We start from the raw sequence: 18,340 nt of genomic DNA, 5'->3' as shown, positions 1-18,340 counted from the left end.
CAAAAGGCAATTTTACAAACAAAGTCACGGTGATTGTCCTTTGTCTTCGTCCGGGAGGGCAGGCAGCACCACCAGCCTCGCCACAGGTCGGGTGAAGGTCCGGTCCTTCACCTTGATGTCAGCAGACCTGATGTGCCCGTCGGGACTGGGGTGGACTTTGGAGATGCAGCCCACGAGCCAGGAAGCACGAGGCAGCTGAGGATCTACGGTCATCACCACCAAACCTTCTGTGACATCTGCGGGGGATGACCGCCATTTCTGCTGAAGCTGCAGGCTTGGAAGGTACAGCCGGACGAATCGAGACCAGAAGTGGTCAGCCAGCACCTGGGAGTGCTTCCACCTCCGGCGACTCAGGAGCTCTTCTCTGGGATAAGCCACTTGAGGAAGTGCTCCGTCAGGCCGCCCCATCAGAAAGCAGTTGGGGGTCACTGGATCAGGATCACTGATGTCAGACAGGACATAACCTAGTGGTTTGGAGTTCAAGATGCCCTCCACCTCCACAAGGACCGTGTGGAGGACCTCTTCTTGAAGGGGTTGGGATCCTACTGTAGTGTAGAGTGCCGTCTTGACAGACCTAATCTCCCGCTCCCACACTCCCCCGAAATGAGGAGCCGCTGGTGGATTGAAGTGGAAGACGATCTTATGGGGAGCCAGGAGCTTCTGCAGGTCAGAGGTCATGGCTGCAAAAGCTGCTTGGAGTTCCCTTTCTCCCCCACGGAAGTTGGTCCCTTGGTCTGAGTACAGCTCAGCTGGAGTTCCTCTCCTGGCAATGAAACGTCGAAGTGCCATTAGGAAGGCATCTGTATCGATGGAGGTTAGGACATCAAGGTGGACCGCTCTGATAGTTAGGCACTTAAAGATGATGCCCCACCTCTTCTCCACACGGCGCCCGATTTTGACCACAAAGGGTCCAAAACAGTCCACGCCTGTCGAATAAAAGGCAGGTTTGTAAAGGCGGAGGCGCGCAACTGGCAGGTCCGCCATCTTGGGAACAGTTGGTCGGGCTCTCCATCTGCGGAACTCAAAACAGGTCCTTTGAAAACGCCTAACTGCTTCCCGGCCTCTCAGGATCCAATGAGTGCGCCGAATCTCCGCGAAGACCCTCTCTGGCCCTGGATGGCACAGGCGACTGTCGACGTCCTGGATGAACAGGCGGGTGACTGGATGTGTCGGATCCAAAACTAAAGGATGGGAGCTGGTAAATGCGAGATCTTCAGAGCGGCGAAGACGTCCACCTACACGGATGACCTCATTCTCGTGGTCGAACTCAGGGGATAGTGCGAGGAGACGACTGCTGCGACTGATGGATTTCCCCTGCTTAAGAAGTCGATACTCCTCAGGGAAGCTCTCCTGTTGAGCTTCTCTCAGGACGTTCATCTCTGCTCGAACATAGTCATAAGCCGATGAAGTTCCACCGCCTTTGGCCGCCCCATGCAACTGCGTAATAGCAGCTTCCAGCAGCTGTGTCCAGGTGTCATATTTGCTGAAGTTCGAGGTGGCGGGGTCGAAGGTGGTAGAAAATCCACAAAAGGTCTCTTTACGGAGCTCAGATGGGCCTGGAGGCTCAGCCAGGGTGCCACTTGGCTCTGGAGGCCACTGTTCTGGACCTAGGAGCAGGAAAGGAGGCCCTTGACTCCATCTATTGGGTCTGGTCAGCTCAGGAAGGGACTTCCCACGGGTTATATCATCTGCGGGCTTCTGGGCTGAATCCACATAGCGCCAGGTGTGCGAGTGAGTTAATTCCTGGATCTCAGCCACGCGGGTGCCGACGAAGACCTTGAAGTGGCATGACTGGGACCTCAACCAGGTGAGTACAGTTGTGGAGTCAGACCACAGCACTATCCTCTTTATGTCCAGAGTGAGCTCATTTCTAAGGAGACGGGAAAGATGAGCTCCGGAGAGGGCACCACACAGCTCAAGTCTAGGCATGGAGAGAATGCGTTTAGGGGCAACACGGGAGCGAGCCATCAGGAAGGCTAGATGTGAGCTGCCATCACCTGTCACTGTTCTCATGTAGGCCACTGCGCCATAAGCCTGCTCTGACGCATCACAGAATATGTGAATCTCTCTCTCACTAACTGACTCCGTGATGTGCTTTGGGAGATACGGGCGAGGAAGCAGGACTTGTGCAAGGAACGGCAATTCCTCTTCCCAGGTTTTCCACTGCTGGAGTAGTTCTGGCGGAAGCTGCGGGTCATCCCATCCCCTCTGTTGATCCCAAAGGCGCCTCACCAGCATCTTGGCTCGGGTGGTGTACAGTAGGATAAAGCCAAGTGGGTCGTATTGGCTTGCGAGAACCTTATAAATATTCCGCATAGTGGGGGCGCCATAACTGATTTTGCGGTGTCTGTAACCCAAGGTGTCCGTGGGGAAGTGCCAGCTAAGGCCCAGAGTTGGCTCAGAGGTGTCTGATTTGTCTTGAGTGAGCCAAAGTTCTGCACTTGTGGATCTGAGGTCTTCAGGTAGGTGGCCAATGGTGCTGGGTTCATTACTGGCCCACTGGCGAAGGACAAATCCAGCAGAAGACAGGAGGGCTCTTAGCCTGTCCACTAGGTCCCGGGCTTCTTCAGGGGTCGGCACGCTCTGGAGAATCAGAATCAGAATCAGAATCAGAATCAGAATGGGTTTATTGCCAGATGTTGAGGTTTACAACATTAGGAAATTGCTGCGGTGCCTCAGTGCAGACAATAAGAATTAAAGTGCTATGTAGAAAGAAAGATATGTGCATGAGATATACATGAGATATATACATGAGAATAAGAATTATGAGTGCTACGTAGAAAGATATATACATGAGTGCAGGTGGTGATCAGTGCCAAACATGAAATGATGCAGTGACACAGCGTAGGGTCATGTGTTAGTGGCGGGGACAATCATGTGGTTATTGTTCATGTGTCCAACAGCAGAGGGGAAGAAACTGTTCTTGTGGCGAGAGGTTCTGGTGCGAATGGACCGGAGCCTCCTGCCTGAGGGGAGCAGGTCAAACAGACTGTGTCCAGGGTGAGAAGGGTCAGCTGAGATCCGGGCTGCACGCCGCAGTGTCCTGGAGGTGTACAGGTCCTGCAGAGATGGGAGTCTGCAGCCAATCACCTTCTCAGCAGAGCGCACAACACGCTGCAGTCTCTGTTTGTCCCTGATAGTGGCTCCAGCGTACCACACGGTGATGGAGGAGGTGAGGATGGACTCGATGATTGCAGTGTAGAATTGCATCATCGTCCGTGTTGGCAGGTTGAATTTCTTCAGCTGCCTCAGGAAGTACATCCTCTGCTGGGCTTTCTTGATGACGGAGGTGATGGTGGGCTCCCACTTCAGGTCCTGGGTGATGGTGGTACCCAGGAAGCGGAATGAGTCCACAGAGGTGATGGGGGTGTCAGTCAGGATGATGGGGGGGAGTGGGGCTGTGTGCTTCCTGAAGTCCACAATAATCTCCACTGTCTTCTGGGCATTCAGCACCAGGTTGTTGTGGCTGCACCAAGACACCAGACGTTCAACCTCCCTCCTGTAGGCAGACTCGTCCCCGTCCGAGATGAGCCCAATGACGGTGGTGTCATCTGCGAACTTGATTAGCTTGACAGACTGGTGGGTGGAGGTGCAGCAGTTGGTGTACAGGGAGAAGAGTAGAGGAGAAAGAACACAGCCCTGAGGGGAGCCGGTGCTGATGGTCCGGGAGTCCGAGACATTCTTTCCCAGCCTCACGTGCTGCTTCCTGAGCCTCACGTGCTGCTTCCTGAGAAGGTTATTGTTAGGTATTTTAGTACCATGGTAGCATTTACTGGATATTGTTTTATAGTGACATTATGCAGGAAAACTCTGTCATTCAATAAGGCCCCTTTGTTTCAGTGTTTTTCTCTTTGACCCAAGAATTGATGTGTGAGAATCACAGGCTGGTACAAGGTTGAAATACCACAGAGATCACTCCCTCAGCTACATTAGTTTCTTAATCTTTTAGACGCCTGTTGAAGGCCAGATGGTTTGTTTCAGATTTCACTAATGTAAGAACTCTTCGTTTTGTGCCTTGAAAATATGTCGCTGAGATAATCACAATTGTAGCTGAACTAATAAACTACACAAAGGATGCTTCTTCACCCAAGGGCAGGAAGACGCTGCCTTATCTTGGTCTGTACTGGTTTAAACTGATAATCTGCTGTCTCATGAATTTTACCCTCTATATAAACTGTTGTACTTGTGAATAAAGTTGAGTCAATTTGGGAAGACAACCTGAAGCAGTCTCTGTTTTCTTGTTCTCCCAAGCTGCTCCCGAGCTCGTACTAACACGCTGAATGGCATGCTTGAATATTACTTGAGAATATATTTGACTGTGTTACAGACTAAGGGACATTCTCTGCTGATAGGTGAAGGTACATTCTCTGCTGATAGACGTCCACGCCTCGGAGGAAGCCGATCCACGGAGTAGGCCCTGGAAACCGTTTCCTTCAGTTATCAACATAGAAGCACTGTCCCACAGAGTGACGTAGCGGATCATCTCCTTCTGTGTGGTCCCTGGCGTGGCGCTGCAGAGCAAAGGTTGCACAGCATGGGCTGCAGGTTGTACCGAAGGGGAGGACCTGCCATTCATAAATGGCCACCGGTTCCTCGGGGTGCAGATCCCGCCACACAAACCGCAGGAGGGAACGATCCTCGGGAAGAAGGCAAATCTGGTGGAACATACCTTTAATGTCACCACTAATGGCTACGGCATGCTCTCGAAAGCGAAGGAGGACACCAAGGAGCGATGCGCTCAGGGTAGGCCCAGGTAGAAGATGTTCGTTGAGGGCTTGGCCTTGGAACTGGAACGAACAGTTAAACACAAGGCGATCTTTGCCATTGTGGCTAACAAGGTGGTGAGGGATGTACCATGACTCATCTGCTTGAGCAACCTCAGAGGGGGACACCTTAACCACCGAACCGGCCTGGACCAACTTCTCTATCTCCGCCCGGTAGATCTTAGCTCGTTCTGGATCTTTCTGGAGCCTTCTCTCCACACTTCTCAAACTGGGAACGACAGCGTTAGGGCTAGCTTTAAGGTGTGGCATGTTCTCGCGGCGAAGGAGGGGGGTGGCATAGCGTTGGATGCCCTCGACATCTACACGAACTGTCTTCTGCTCTAGCAGGCTAACTGCATAGTTATCTTCTCTTGAACGGGTAACCACCTTGCCTTCTGGCACCGGGACAACATCTACCTGCCATAACTTCTCTACATGTTTGAGTAGCTCACTCACCTGGGGAGGAAGGGCGGTCGTGAAGAGGCACTTGTGTGGCAACGAAGAGGAACCTATAAGGCTGGAGGGACCCTGTAGTGTCCACCCTAACCTGGTGCGCATAGCAGCAGGACCACCCGGTGGACCAAGACGGACAGCTTCAGTTGGAGTGATGAGCTGTGGGTGGTCACTGCCAATAAGAAGGAGAGGTTTGACCTTCTTGAAGGACTGGAGAGGCAGGCCTCGGAGGTGTCTGTACTTCCGCTGCAAGGACTCCACTGGGTAGCTGTGCTCGGCTAGGTCAATACGGGTGGCGGTGAAGGCGTTGCGGACTTTGTACTTCAGCTTAGGTTTGCCACCAGGGGAGATCTCAAATGAGACACATGATCCATGCAGAGTTTGCACATCTTGCCTGATAGTGCGCAATGGAAGTGTCTCTGGGATGCCTTGAAGGTCAAGCTTCTGGGCAGCGGTGGGTAGCAGCATAGTCCTCTCTGACCCATCATCCAAAACTGCGTGAGTGCTCAAAGTCTTGCCATTATGGTGAAGGATGACTGGGACAACCTTTAACAGGACTTGGCCGCTCTCTGTAGGACGATCGAGGTACAGGACGCCCGTAGGATTCTCACCTTCTCGTGGGGGAGCAGACACTGGGCCATGTGGCTTCAAGGACTTCGAATTCACGTCGTGAAGGACCTGTAGATGACGACCCTGACACAGGCAGCAGGGTTTCTTGAGGGTACACTGTGCTGCCTGATGGGAGCGTGCGCAACGCCAGCACCTCTTGTTAGTCTTTATCCAGTCTGTGAGCTGTTCGCGACTCAGCTTGATGACCTCCTGACACTGATTCAGGTGATGGGCACGGTTATCGCAAAAGGCGCACTAGGGTTGCTGCCTAGCTTTGTTTGGAGTGGTACCTAGTGACCTGGGTGAGCTCTCTGCACTGTGAAGAACCGCAACAGAGCGTCTGCTTGGTCTGACATCAGGCTTCTCTCTGGTGATCGCTGGAGTGGGCAAGCCGTCATAGTCCTGACACCAGGATTCGTACTTTAACCAGGTAGCCAGGTCATCCAGGGTGTAAGCCTGACCAGAATGGTTGTACATGCACCGACGGAAATCAGCTCTTTGCTCTGAAGGAAGGAGTCGAGCCACATGGGAGCCACACTGGAGTTCGACCTCCCCATCAGGGCCTAAAGTCTTCAGCATGCCCACGAGCGACTGGATGTGGAGAGAGAATCGCTCAAATGCGGCTGCATCTCCTCGGCGGATGTCAGGTGAGTCCATGACAGCAGCAATTCTTCTCAGGGCAAGCTGGTGGGGCTGCCCAAGCCTGTCGTTAAGAGCGTTCATAGTGTCACTGAAGGGCGTGGCAGAATGGAGGTAAGCGTCCGCTATCAACTTTGCTTCCTCCAGGTGTAGGTGATCTAACAAGACTTGGTACCTGAAGAGCTCTGAACTCTCCGGGGGCAATAAGTTCTCTAGCGCCATCTTTAGACGAGCAAATTCCCCAGGATCACAGCGTGAGAGCTTGGGAATGCTTGGACGAGGCCCCCTGTAGGTCAAGAAAGGAGTAGATGAGGACGGGGGTGGAGCTGGCAGTGGTTGCAATGGAGGGGGGTGTGCTCTCGGAGGCGGCGCTGGAGGGTAGGTGATCCTTGGCTGAGGAGAAGTGAACCCTGGCCTAGATTCATGTGGGGGGATGATCTGACTCTCCTGTGCAACAATAGACTCCCTCTTCAGATCCTGGAGCTCTTTCATCATCGTATCGATGCGGTCCGCCACTGGACCCTGGCTGGAGACAGACTCCTCCTTGAACAGGAGGAGGTGGTGGAGGCCAGTCCTCTTCCTCTTCAGCAGGGGGTGGCTGGAGATGAACAGCAGGGGCTCTGGGCGGTGGACTGAGCTGCAGACTCTCTGCACGGTCCAGCAGCTGCAGCAAACTAGCATGAAGGGCCTGGAAATTAGCCAGCCCGGCTCTCATCTCGTCATGCGACTGCTGGAACAGGAACCTTTCACGCTGTATATCTTCTAACTCTGCTCTCAATGGTGTGACATGGCCATGTGAGCCGTCATCAGAGGGATCAGATGGAGGATGGTGGAAAGAACGGTTGTCGCCTCCTGTCTCACTTTCCTCCTGGTAACCTGCACCAAGCCCGGGGAAGTATTGCATACAGGTTTTGGTGTGTGTGTGTGTGTGTGTGTGTGTGTGTGTGTGTGTGTGTGTGTGTGTGTGTGTGTGGTCTGTTGCTCATCAACGCACACTTCTCACGGAATAACCAATTCTCTGCCGGTAATCTGGAGCAGAAAAGCTCAGGTGCTTTGCCCACGTGTCTCCCTGGACATAGTCTCTCATACAAAGCGGTGGGGTGACCTCTACTGGCCACTCTAAAAACTACAGGTGAACTAACAACTGAACAGAATAAAACCATAACTACGGGGCCTTTTGTACACCAAGGCAAGCATGCTTTCAGTGACAATGGCCAATTGTGCTACAAGATGGCAGCATTGGATTTATGATGGTTGAAAACAAGCAAGAAGCTTAATGACACGGTGCCTTAAACGGAGAGAGATCACTTTGACTTTGTTGTTTTAATTGTCTATTTTTAGATTTTACTGGGCAAGCGCTGCTTGCCTTGCTTGTCCTGAAGGGAACAAAACTGTGACAGAGGTACTGTGAGACCACAATTTTAAGAGTTTTGATTTGAAAATGATCTGTTCAGGGTTTTTTAAATCAACAATTCACAGTAACAGTTGTCTCAATGTGCTTTATGTATTATAAGGTAAACAACACAGAGAGCATAAAAGATGGCTGTAACTTATGGGTCTTATGGGTGCCTTAAACTTGGATTCTTTGTAACAGCCATGACCAGGCAAACCTGGCAGCCGCAAAATGACTTTCGGTTGTATCAAAGTGTATGAAAAACTTCCCTTAGCTTCTTTTCGCTGTCACTTCTGCAAACACTTTATTGATAAGCTTATAGGTTCTGTTGTTACATTCAGGTGATATAGAATTTATTTTAAAAATTATAGTAATTCTACGTGGAATAAATTGGGATTATTAGCCAATGAATGTGCAGTTTCTCTTATCACAGATGGTTTCTTTATACTGTCTATGGTTAAGATCTGACAATAGTAGAAAGAGGAACCAATCAGATGATCCCTCTGAGGAAGCACTTGGCTCTGATGGGAAGACTGAAGATGCTTGTGGTCAAAATGTAACCTAATGCTCACCCTACCTCTAAGGGGTGATATAGCATGGAGGTGGGTGTGTGGTGCTGTGAAATGTTTTGCTATTTTGGGGAAACTAATAATAGTAGAAGAAAACGATTTCTACTCGACCCAGAGGTAGAGCAAAGCGGAGAGAGTCTAAGGAGCTTGGAAAGAAAAGCGTCTGGATTTCTTTAGGTTGCTTGGAGACGTTTCACCTCTCATCCGAGAAGCTTCTTCAGTTCTAGGGTCAAATGGTGGAAAGTCCCAGATTCAAACCCAGTGGGAGTTTCCCCCCAAAGACCCCCTTGCGTGGGTTCCCTCCGGGTACTCTGGCTTCTTCCCACCGTCCAAAGACATGCAGCTTGTGGGAATAGGTTAATTGGATAATCCAAATTGTCACTAGGTGTGAATGTGCGAATGAATGTGAGTGCGAATGGTTGTCTGTCCCTGTGTGTTGGCCCTGCGACAGACTGGCGACCTGTCCAGGGTGTACCCTGCCTCTTGCCCTATGACAGCTGGGATGGGCTCCAGCGGCCCCCGCGACCCTGAAAAGGATAAGCGGAAGCGAATGGATGGATGGATGGACCCCCTGATGATCCTCCACCTAATCACATGAGCCAAGGTGTGGAAACGGGTGTAGGTCACAATCAGCCAGGGTTTCGGGTGAGCTCATTGTGAAATCCTGGCCCCACCCTATCATGTGATGTCCTGAGGTCAGATGGCCCAGGATGTGAGTGGGCATTAAGGCGTCTGGGAAGGATCTCAAAACTGGATTATAGATGGCAGACAGACACTTACAGGAGCCAGTTAGTGTGGGCAGAGCACAGGGACAGTTCAGGGGTTGACCCAGAAGAGGAGGAGAAGCTGAGATGAGAAATCCTCCAGGCTCAGCATCAGCTGTTAAATTAGGTGCTGGAGGTTGACATAGCTTGGGTACTTGGATGCTGAGTTGCTGGTTTGCAAACCAGATAATCACGATGAGATTTGACTGCTTGGTTGTAAGTTTGTGGACCAGGCAGCCATGACAAGGCTTGGTTACTGGTCCTTAGTGTAGCCTCATGAAGCATGGAATTATTACCCAATGGAGGACTCTGAAACACGCTGGTGTTAACACAAGATGCACCTTTTGCTAGGTTTACCGAAACACCATGAAATGCAAAACTCCACAAAGCAAGAGGAAAAACAGAATCCAGAGTTTAAGGTCGATGCTGAGACAAACACTGAGTGGAAGACTGTATGCATACAAGAGGGCAGTTATGAGAAGTGAAAGCACCTAGGAAACAAGAACAGCTGAAACCAATCAAGAATAGTGAGACAACGGATGGAAAACAAATACAAGGCGCAACAGACAACAGTGTATAAAAAGCAAAGAAACAAAAAGGCACTGCAGACGCTATATTAAACTGACACAATAGACTTGGGGTAGAAACAGAACCCAGATTACAAAAGTAATCAGAACGAAAGATTAAAAAGCCAATAAATAACCTAAAATACAAACATTACAAAAATGAGAACCATTTCCAGACACAGTGACAAAAATATTTACAATTTTTCATTAATGGTATTCTACTGAATGCTCGAGTAAATGCTGGCAGTTTCCATTATTTAAATATTTTTTGTGTATTACTGAATCAAATAGAGAATAAAAACAATTGATTGTAGTCTATGGATGTCACATGCATGTATGCTTCCTATTGCATACATACAGTCAGCATGTATGTTTATGTACACATACATGCAAACAGAGTACATGAAGCAGAGTGGAGTGCTCCTGGCTGTGATCATCAGCAGGACAGCAGATCTTTCGATCTATCAATGTAAGCATTAACTACACAGACAAAACAATGTCTGGATGTCCTCCACTACAAACTTACCTTGTTAAAGCTATTGAGGGGTCAAGTAAGTGACCAATCTACACATCAGGTGACTAAGTAGAGCATCTATCCACACCTTAGGTCAGTTAAGACATCTTTATCCATGTGTGTGTTGGGGAAGCGGACAATGGCAGAGCTGAATAAGATATAACAAGAGAAGAACGACAACAGCAGGCAGGCCGTAGCCCACAGACAGACAAGTGGAAGAGCTGATGGTAACTGACAGAAATGTAAATTTTATACACACACACACACACACACACACACACACACACACACACACACACACACACACACACACACAGTGACGGTGACTCCACTCCTGAATATACAGGGTGGGCCATTCATATGGATACACAGCAGTAAAATCCTGTTTGTGGCACATTAGTATATGTGAGGGGACAAACTCCTCAAGATGGGTGGTGACCATGGTGGCCATTTAGAAGTCGGCCATCTTGGATACAACTTTGGTTTTTTCAATAGGAAGAGGGCCATGTGGCACATCAAACTTATTGGTAATGTCACAAGAAAAACAATGGTGTGCTTGGTTTCAACGTAACTTTATTCTTTCATGAGTTATTTACAAGTTTCTGACCACTTATAAAATGTGTTTGTGCTGCCCATTGTGTTGGATTGTCAATGCAACCCTCTTCTCCCACTCTTCACACACTGATAGCAACACTGCAGGAGAAATGCCAGCACAGGCATCCAGTATCCGTAGTTTCAGGTGCTGCACATCTCGTATCTTCACACCATAGACAATTGCCTTCAGATGACCCCAAAGATAAAAGTCTAAGGGGGTCAGATCGGGAGACCTTGGGGGCCATTCAACTGGCCCACGACGACCAATCCACTTTCCAGGAAACTGATCATCTAGGAATGCTCGGACCTGCACCCATAATGTGGTGGTGCACCATCTTGCTGGAAAAACTCAGGGAACGTGCCAGCTTCAGTGCATAAAGAGGGAAACACATCATCATGTAGCATTTCAAATATCCAGTGGCCTTGAGGTTTCCATTGATGAAGAATGGACCCACTATCGTTGTACCCCATATACCACACCAAACCATCACTTTTGCTGTGCCAACAGTCTTGGAGGGATCCATCCAATGTGGGTTAGTGTCAGACCAATAGTGGTGGTTTTGTTTGTTAACTTCACCGTTCACATAAAAGTTTGCCTCATCACTGAACAAAATCTTCTGCGTGAACTGAGGGTCCTGTTCCAAGTTTTGTTTTGCCCATTCTGCAAATTCTGTGCGCCGATCTGGGTCATCCTCGTTGAGATGCTGCAGTAGCTGGAGTTTGTAAGGGTGCCATTTGTGAGTAGCTAATATCCGCCGAAGGGATGTTAACCTCTTCGACATGTCAATGGCTGTGAACAAGGAGAAACTTGTAAATAACTCACGAAAGAATAAAGTTACGTTGAAACCAAGCACACCATTGTTTTTCTTGTGACATTACCACTAAGTTTGATGTGTCACATGGCCCTCTTCCTATTGAAAAAACAAAAGTTGAATCCAAGATGGCCGACTTCTAAATGGCCACCATGGTCACCACCAGAGATGGGCAGTAACGCGTTACTTGTAACGCGCTACTGTAATCTGATTACTTTTTTCGAGTAACGAGTAAAGTAAAGGATTACTATTGCAAAAACGGTAATTAGATTACCGTTACTTTCCCGTAGGAACGCTGCGTTACTGCGTTACTAAAACCGTGATTTTTTGCGAGAATGTCTCACGACAGTGACGTAAGCGAGTGCGACGTTAGTGACAACAGCTGTGTGCAGATCAACAATGGATCACATATCGATTGTGGGAGAGAGTATGAGCGTGCAGCGTGGAAGTACTGACCTTACTTTGAGTTTGATTCTATAAAAAGTGACAAAAACATTAGCGTCCATCGTGCGTGGGAAGAAAACTTCTTTTTACAGCAAAAAACCCCTAAACTCCCAAGCAAACACCGAGTGCGCCACGACGTAATGGGAAACTCACAGAGACACTGCCATATCCTTCCACTGACCGCTGCACACCTGCACCAGGGTAAACCTCCGCCTACCGCAGTCCTGCTTTACAGGTGAAAATAGAGCAACAGGACCGCTGAGTCTTTGACTTTATTTATGTTCTGCTGTGTTTTACTTGCATCTATTTGAAAGATTGAGTGTAAACAAAAAAAATATTTTATTTTATGTGCTGGAATGTGCAGAAAATAGGTTTAAATGTTAAACTCATTTATTCAACTCAGAGAATGTTGCAGATAATTAAATTTTTACTTGATGCATAAAGTTAAAAGATTAAAACTAATAAAACAAGTTTTAAAAAGAGACTTTTCCATTTGATTACATTTTGTATGATGGATTATGTAGAAAAAGTAGAATTGGGCTGAAAGATATATCGCTTTATCACCTGTTCAGGTTGTAAATCGTGTTTTTAAAAAGTAACTAAGTAACTAAGTAATTAATTACTTTTGAAAATAAGTAATCAGCAAAGTAACGGGATTACTTTTTTGGGGAAATAATCAGTAATTAGTTACTGATTAGTTTTTTCAAGTAACTTGACCAACACTGGTCACCACCCATCTTGAGGAGTTTGCCCCCTCACATGCCACAAACAGGACTTTAATATCACCAACCATTCCCATGTTATTACGGTGTATCCATATAAATGGCCCACCCTGTACACTTTTAAGACATTCCTGCAGTTTAACTCATTGGTGTGTGTTATCTGGCTTCATGGACAGATAGAGCTGGGTGTCATCAGCATAGCAGTGTAAATGTATGCTATGTCTTCTAATGATGCTGCCTAAGGGAAGCATGTATAATGTAAACAGAATTGGTCCTAGCACTGAACCCTGTGGAACTCCATAATTAACCTCAGTGTGTGAAGAGGACTCTCCATTTACATGCACAAACTGGAGTCTATTAGATAGATATGATACAAACCACTGCAGCGCAGTACCTGTAATACCTACAGCATGTTCTAATCGCTCTAATAGGATATTATGGTCGACAGTATCGAACGCTGCACTGAGGTCTAGCAGGACAAGCACAGAGATGAGTCCACTGTCAGAGGCCATAAGAAGAGCATTTGTAACCTTCACTAAAGCTGTTTCTGTGCTGTGATGAGCTCTGACTGTTTGTCAGCCTGGCTACAGAGCTGAAGAGAAACCTGGGATTGTTCTTATTTTCTTCAATCAGTGACGAATAGTAAGATGTTCTGGCTTTGCGGAGGGCTTTCTTATAAAGCAGCAAACTATTTCTCCAGGCTATTAAAAAAACAAAAATCAAGTCTTTCATTTTTGTAATCTTCGTGATATTGAACATATTTAAGTAACAGGGAAGTTCTTCTTCCTATTATTTTTGGTGTATATGAGGCCTGCAATGGGTTCATCCTAACTTTAACCCTTTCAACATAATCAACATAATTCATAGTCAACATCATTTGCTATGAAAGCAGAAGCAATCTAAAAGGGGGAATAATCCAAAGTCTTCTTGTTTATTGCTTAAAATTCTACATTTCAAAATGAACAGCAGTGTTGATGTTAAAACACATCTGTCATCATTTATGATTGACTGAGTTGAGCCCTGGTGCTGACCTCACTGCTGCACGAGGCTGTTGGTCAGCACAGTGATGTGATGATGCTACCACGCTAACTAGCCTGCACTGTGTTCCCCAGGGCAGCACGCTGTCTGGAAGCCTCCATCGCCCCTAACAAATGAGCCTCTCTGCTGGGCAGGTGGCTCGCCTCCCTCCTTCCACTGGTGAGAAATGATCCTGGAAGGGTTAACCCCCCTCAGCACCATCACCTCTCCTTCTCTTGCCCCTGACTTTATTCACTTCCATCCACCACCAAACACTCCTACCCCATCCATCCTCCATCTGCCCGCATCCATTTGCAAATTATCTAGCTTGTCTGCATATTGTCAGTTGCAGCCAGCTCAGCCATTCATCACCTGTCACTGACTCCCAGTGCCCTCCACACTTAATTGTTCCCTCTCTGACCTGAAGAATAGAGAATGATGTTCCCCTCTTCATGAGAGGAGAAATGGATAAAGCAAGAAAAACGAAAGCTAATCTTGGTTTGCGCAGTAATATTTTCTGTTTCTAGGTCACATGAGAGGAGGACAAAAGCAGAAAGGAAAAGGAGGCAAGGAGAGAAGAATAGGAAAGATAAGCAGTCCAGGCTGTAAATGCCTATCCACTGCAGTAAATGTATTTTAAAGGCCTGCTTACTTAAAACGACCACAAACACGAATCATGAGCCTTGCCTACTGGTGTTGGCCAGAGGGGCCGATGGCGCGAAATGGCAGCCTCGCTTCTGTCAGTCTGCCCCAGTGCAGCTGTAGCTACAACTGTAGCTGCCTCCACCAGTGTGTGAATGTGAAAGTGAATGAATAGTGGAATTGGAAAGCGCTTTGGGTGCCTTGAAAAGCGCTATATAAATCCAATCCATTATTATTATTATTATTATTAAAAGAATTCCATCTCTACCCTTTTACCCTCCTTCAGTCTTCTTTTGTTTCCAGCCTCACGTCTGTTCACACATCCCTGCTTTGTCTCTGCATCATTTAGTCTCTCTTACTATCCTGCTTTAAGATGTGATCACGGTTCCTGAATGGCAGTATTTATTTAGGATTACTTCTAAAACCAGTACTCCTCCTGGTTTTCAGGGTTTTTATCAGTTTTTATTGGTATTTTTTTTATCGTTTGGATCGTTTACTCGGTTTCCCTGGGTCTTTTCCTGTGTGTTATGAGTAAATCTTCTTTTTTTGGGTACCAGTACTGGTTTTATTTTGTTGTATTTATCCACGACACCTTAAAGGCCGTTCCGTTAAAATATTGTCGGACCGTAGTGGAAAAATGGTTGGGGACCTCTGCTTTAGAGTGCCTTCGATTTGGCCTGTGTACTGGCCTATACTGAACACGATCCAAACTACCCGAGCTGCAGGAGAGACACGTCCAGTCGTCATCTGGTAGCTCAGGTCTAGTAAGACTGCACTGCAGTGCTTACACTGTGCAGGCGGTTCTTTCATAAGCTGGTGCATTCAAATTTCATTAGGTCAACAGAGGGCTGCAAGTGTGAGTATGTTTTTATCAAAATTAAATATGATGTAAGTCTATATGTTACTGCATGTTGTGTACATGTTGTCTTTTTTATAGTGTAGTGTGGTCAGACTGAAGAAGGGCCACAAACACAGTGAATCCACTTCCTTCAACAGCAGACAGTTCACAGCCAGTGTTACACTGTAACTGATTGTAATCATGATCATTGTACCAGTTGCTATTCTTCCCTTTCCCAGGCTGCCATAAAAAACTATGTTATGTTTCTATGAATGGTCCAAAGAGACACACTGACAAAGACATGATGTATATGGAAATGTCCCTCTAAAGGTGTAGGGTTCAGTCGTTTGGTTTAAAAAGACAAGAAAAAGAAAGAAAACAGCCTCTTTTTCTTGTCTATATATTCTCTCCAGACCACCTCATCCAAATCCTGTGCTAGTTTAAACAAAGCCTTGCTCGCAGTCATTTTAAACTACCTGTCCTTGCAGTTAATCATTTCAGGCTAAGTTCCTTTTTCCTCTTCAGCGAGTGCCATTCGAATGTAACCAGCACCCACATGAGGAGTTTGTTCAGAAAGCTCACCTCGTGCTTTTACTTTTCAAGCAGGACACAAACTTCCCCTCTCATCCACTCGCCTCATCATATGGAGACAAACAGACAGCCTATATACAGACAACCATTTAAACTCTTGTGATTGAGATTTCACAAAGTTCGTGAAAACATTAGACGAGTAAATTTGGACCTCTAAGAAAAGGCCCTGCCAACCGAAAGGCTTAATATGACCAAAACTCTCAGACACGGTGAGGAAAAACTCATTTAGAATAGTTATATTCAGCACTGGCCATCAACTAAGGTCTCAACCACAGAGTAAATATGAAGTTCATGCTCACATTTTCTATTTGCGGACAGCTGTTTCAAAGAGGCTCAGCGTACAACCACAAAATGTGAGCACATTGTAGTGTGTACAGTAGCGTGGCTACATTTAGGAGCACACTCGATGCCCTGGTCTTTCCAGGAGGTTGAGATAAGCTCGATGTACGAATATATTTGACTCACGTGTTACCACAACTGTCTTCCTGAGGGTTGAAAAGACAGAGCCTTGGTCAGTGGCTCAGCGAGTTAAATAGCCCACGAGGCTGAGAAAATTAAAATGCTGTTTATATCAGAGGGGTGCCTTTGCATGTTCAAATTGCACTTCTGACTTGTATTAAAGTGAACTTACAATCAAAAACCCACAGCCTATGGATTTCTGGTCATTTTGAGGGGTTTATTTCCAATATGTTTGCTTTTTTCCCTCATTAGTAGTGAAATAATCAGAAAGCAGTTTAAGCAGCAGCTCCCTGACAGCAGTTAATCCAACCACCACAAATCCACAGCAAACCACTTCTAATAACTTTACAGTTTCTGTACTTTGTGATCACAGGACGTGGACAGGCTCTGTCTGAAGGATAAAGGAAGTGAAGCAGTCAAAGAACTCGTAAACACTTGCACTGAGAATTAATAGGCACGGTATTACATAGTTTACAGGTCCAGATTAGTTGGGAGTGCTGTTCCCAGGTCAGCTCCCAGCATTTACACAGTACCAACCAAACCAGTGCCCATAATAATACTAAATCCAGTGATTAAAGCAGAGGTCTCCAACCTTTTTTGCGCCACGGACCGGTTTATGCCCGACAATATTTTCACGGACCGGCCTTTAAGGTGTCGCGGATAAATACAACAAAATAGAACTAGTACCGGTACCAAAAAAAGAAGATTTATTCATAACACACGTGAAAAGACCCAGGAAAACCGAGTAAACGATAAAAACGATAACAAAATAACGCTGAAAACCGATAAAACCCTGAAAGCCATACATTTCACACCTGAGCCTCAACTCTCACGGCCCGGTACCGGTCCGAGGCCCGGGGGTTGGGGACCGCTGCATTAAAGAGTTTTTATCTTAGACAGACATGAATTATGAAGGAAGCACATCAGAATGTAGTTGCCTTAAATTTAATGATTGAAGATAATGCTACTTTTATGAATTCCTGATATATCCAGGGGCAAGGAAAGAGAGACAACACAAGCAAACTGAGGAGTTGCTGACCGTGTGTCTGTGGATTGAAAACAACATACCCAGGCAGGAGACGAATAGTTGAGCCTATGGTTAAAGCCGGGACTGTGCTCTCCCACCTTCAATCAGCCACAACAGATCATTACAATGGCAGACAGTACATATTAATAGCTGTAAATATGATAAATAAATCTGCTTAAAAATAAAATCCCTCCCGTTCTGTTCATTTTATATATTAGCTAACAAATTCAGTCAAGCTCAAAAACCTCTGGTCCTCTGCTGACTCCACAAGCTTGTATCCTTATAGACTCCAGTGTTAAAACCACCCACCGTTACTGAAGACATGTGACAACCACTGGTCTCTGGACTCATTGTTAGCATTTTATAAGCTGTGCTTTCTGTAGCAAACCAAATTCATACGCTGTACAAGTGCAATGCATATACACACATAAATGCAATCAGTGCTAAAAAGCACACCAATAAAATACAAACTGCACCAATTGCAAAAGTGTCTTGGACACTCTGCACCTCACAGCAGTTGATATTATTGGTCAGTTCCATTAAATGTAGCTCAACACAACAGCTGACACACAGGTCCAGTAACGTGAGCGGAGTTTTTGGCATGAACACGTTGGCTTCATTTTTCATTCCAGTGTATTTATCCTGTTATTCATAAAAATCAATGTATTCACCAACCACACAGTTGCTTTGAAGAGGCAAACTCTCCACGGAGGCCAAAATCAGTTTTTGGACCATGAATATGATTTTTATTTTATTGCAAAGTTGGCCATTTAGACAGGATTAGGAACTGTTGTGGAAGCTCAATGTTGAAGGTTGGTGCTTGCATCAAATATTTAGCTACAGCGAAGAAAATGATGTGTTTATAGCCTGAAACAGCTGTTTTATAGCTAATTTCACTCTTCATAACTGTTACAGTTCATTAGA

Source organism: Aulonocara sp. 'chitande type north' Nkhata Bay, linkage group LG19 (genome assembly GCF_057382095.1).
Source record: "Aulonocara sp. 'chitande type north' Nkhata Bay isolate Kocher_YH1m ecotype deep benthic linkage group LG19, A_spYH_male_GT1.1, whole genome shotgun sequence".
NCBI classification, from domain to species: domain Eukaryota; kingdom Metazoa; phylum Chordata; class Actinopteri; order Cichliformes; family Cichlidae; genus Aulonocara; species Aulonocara sp. 'chitande type north' Nkhata Bay.
This window is presented reverse-complemented; position numbering follows the sequence as displayed.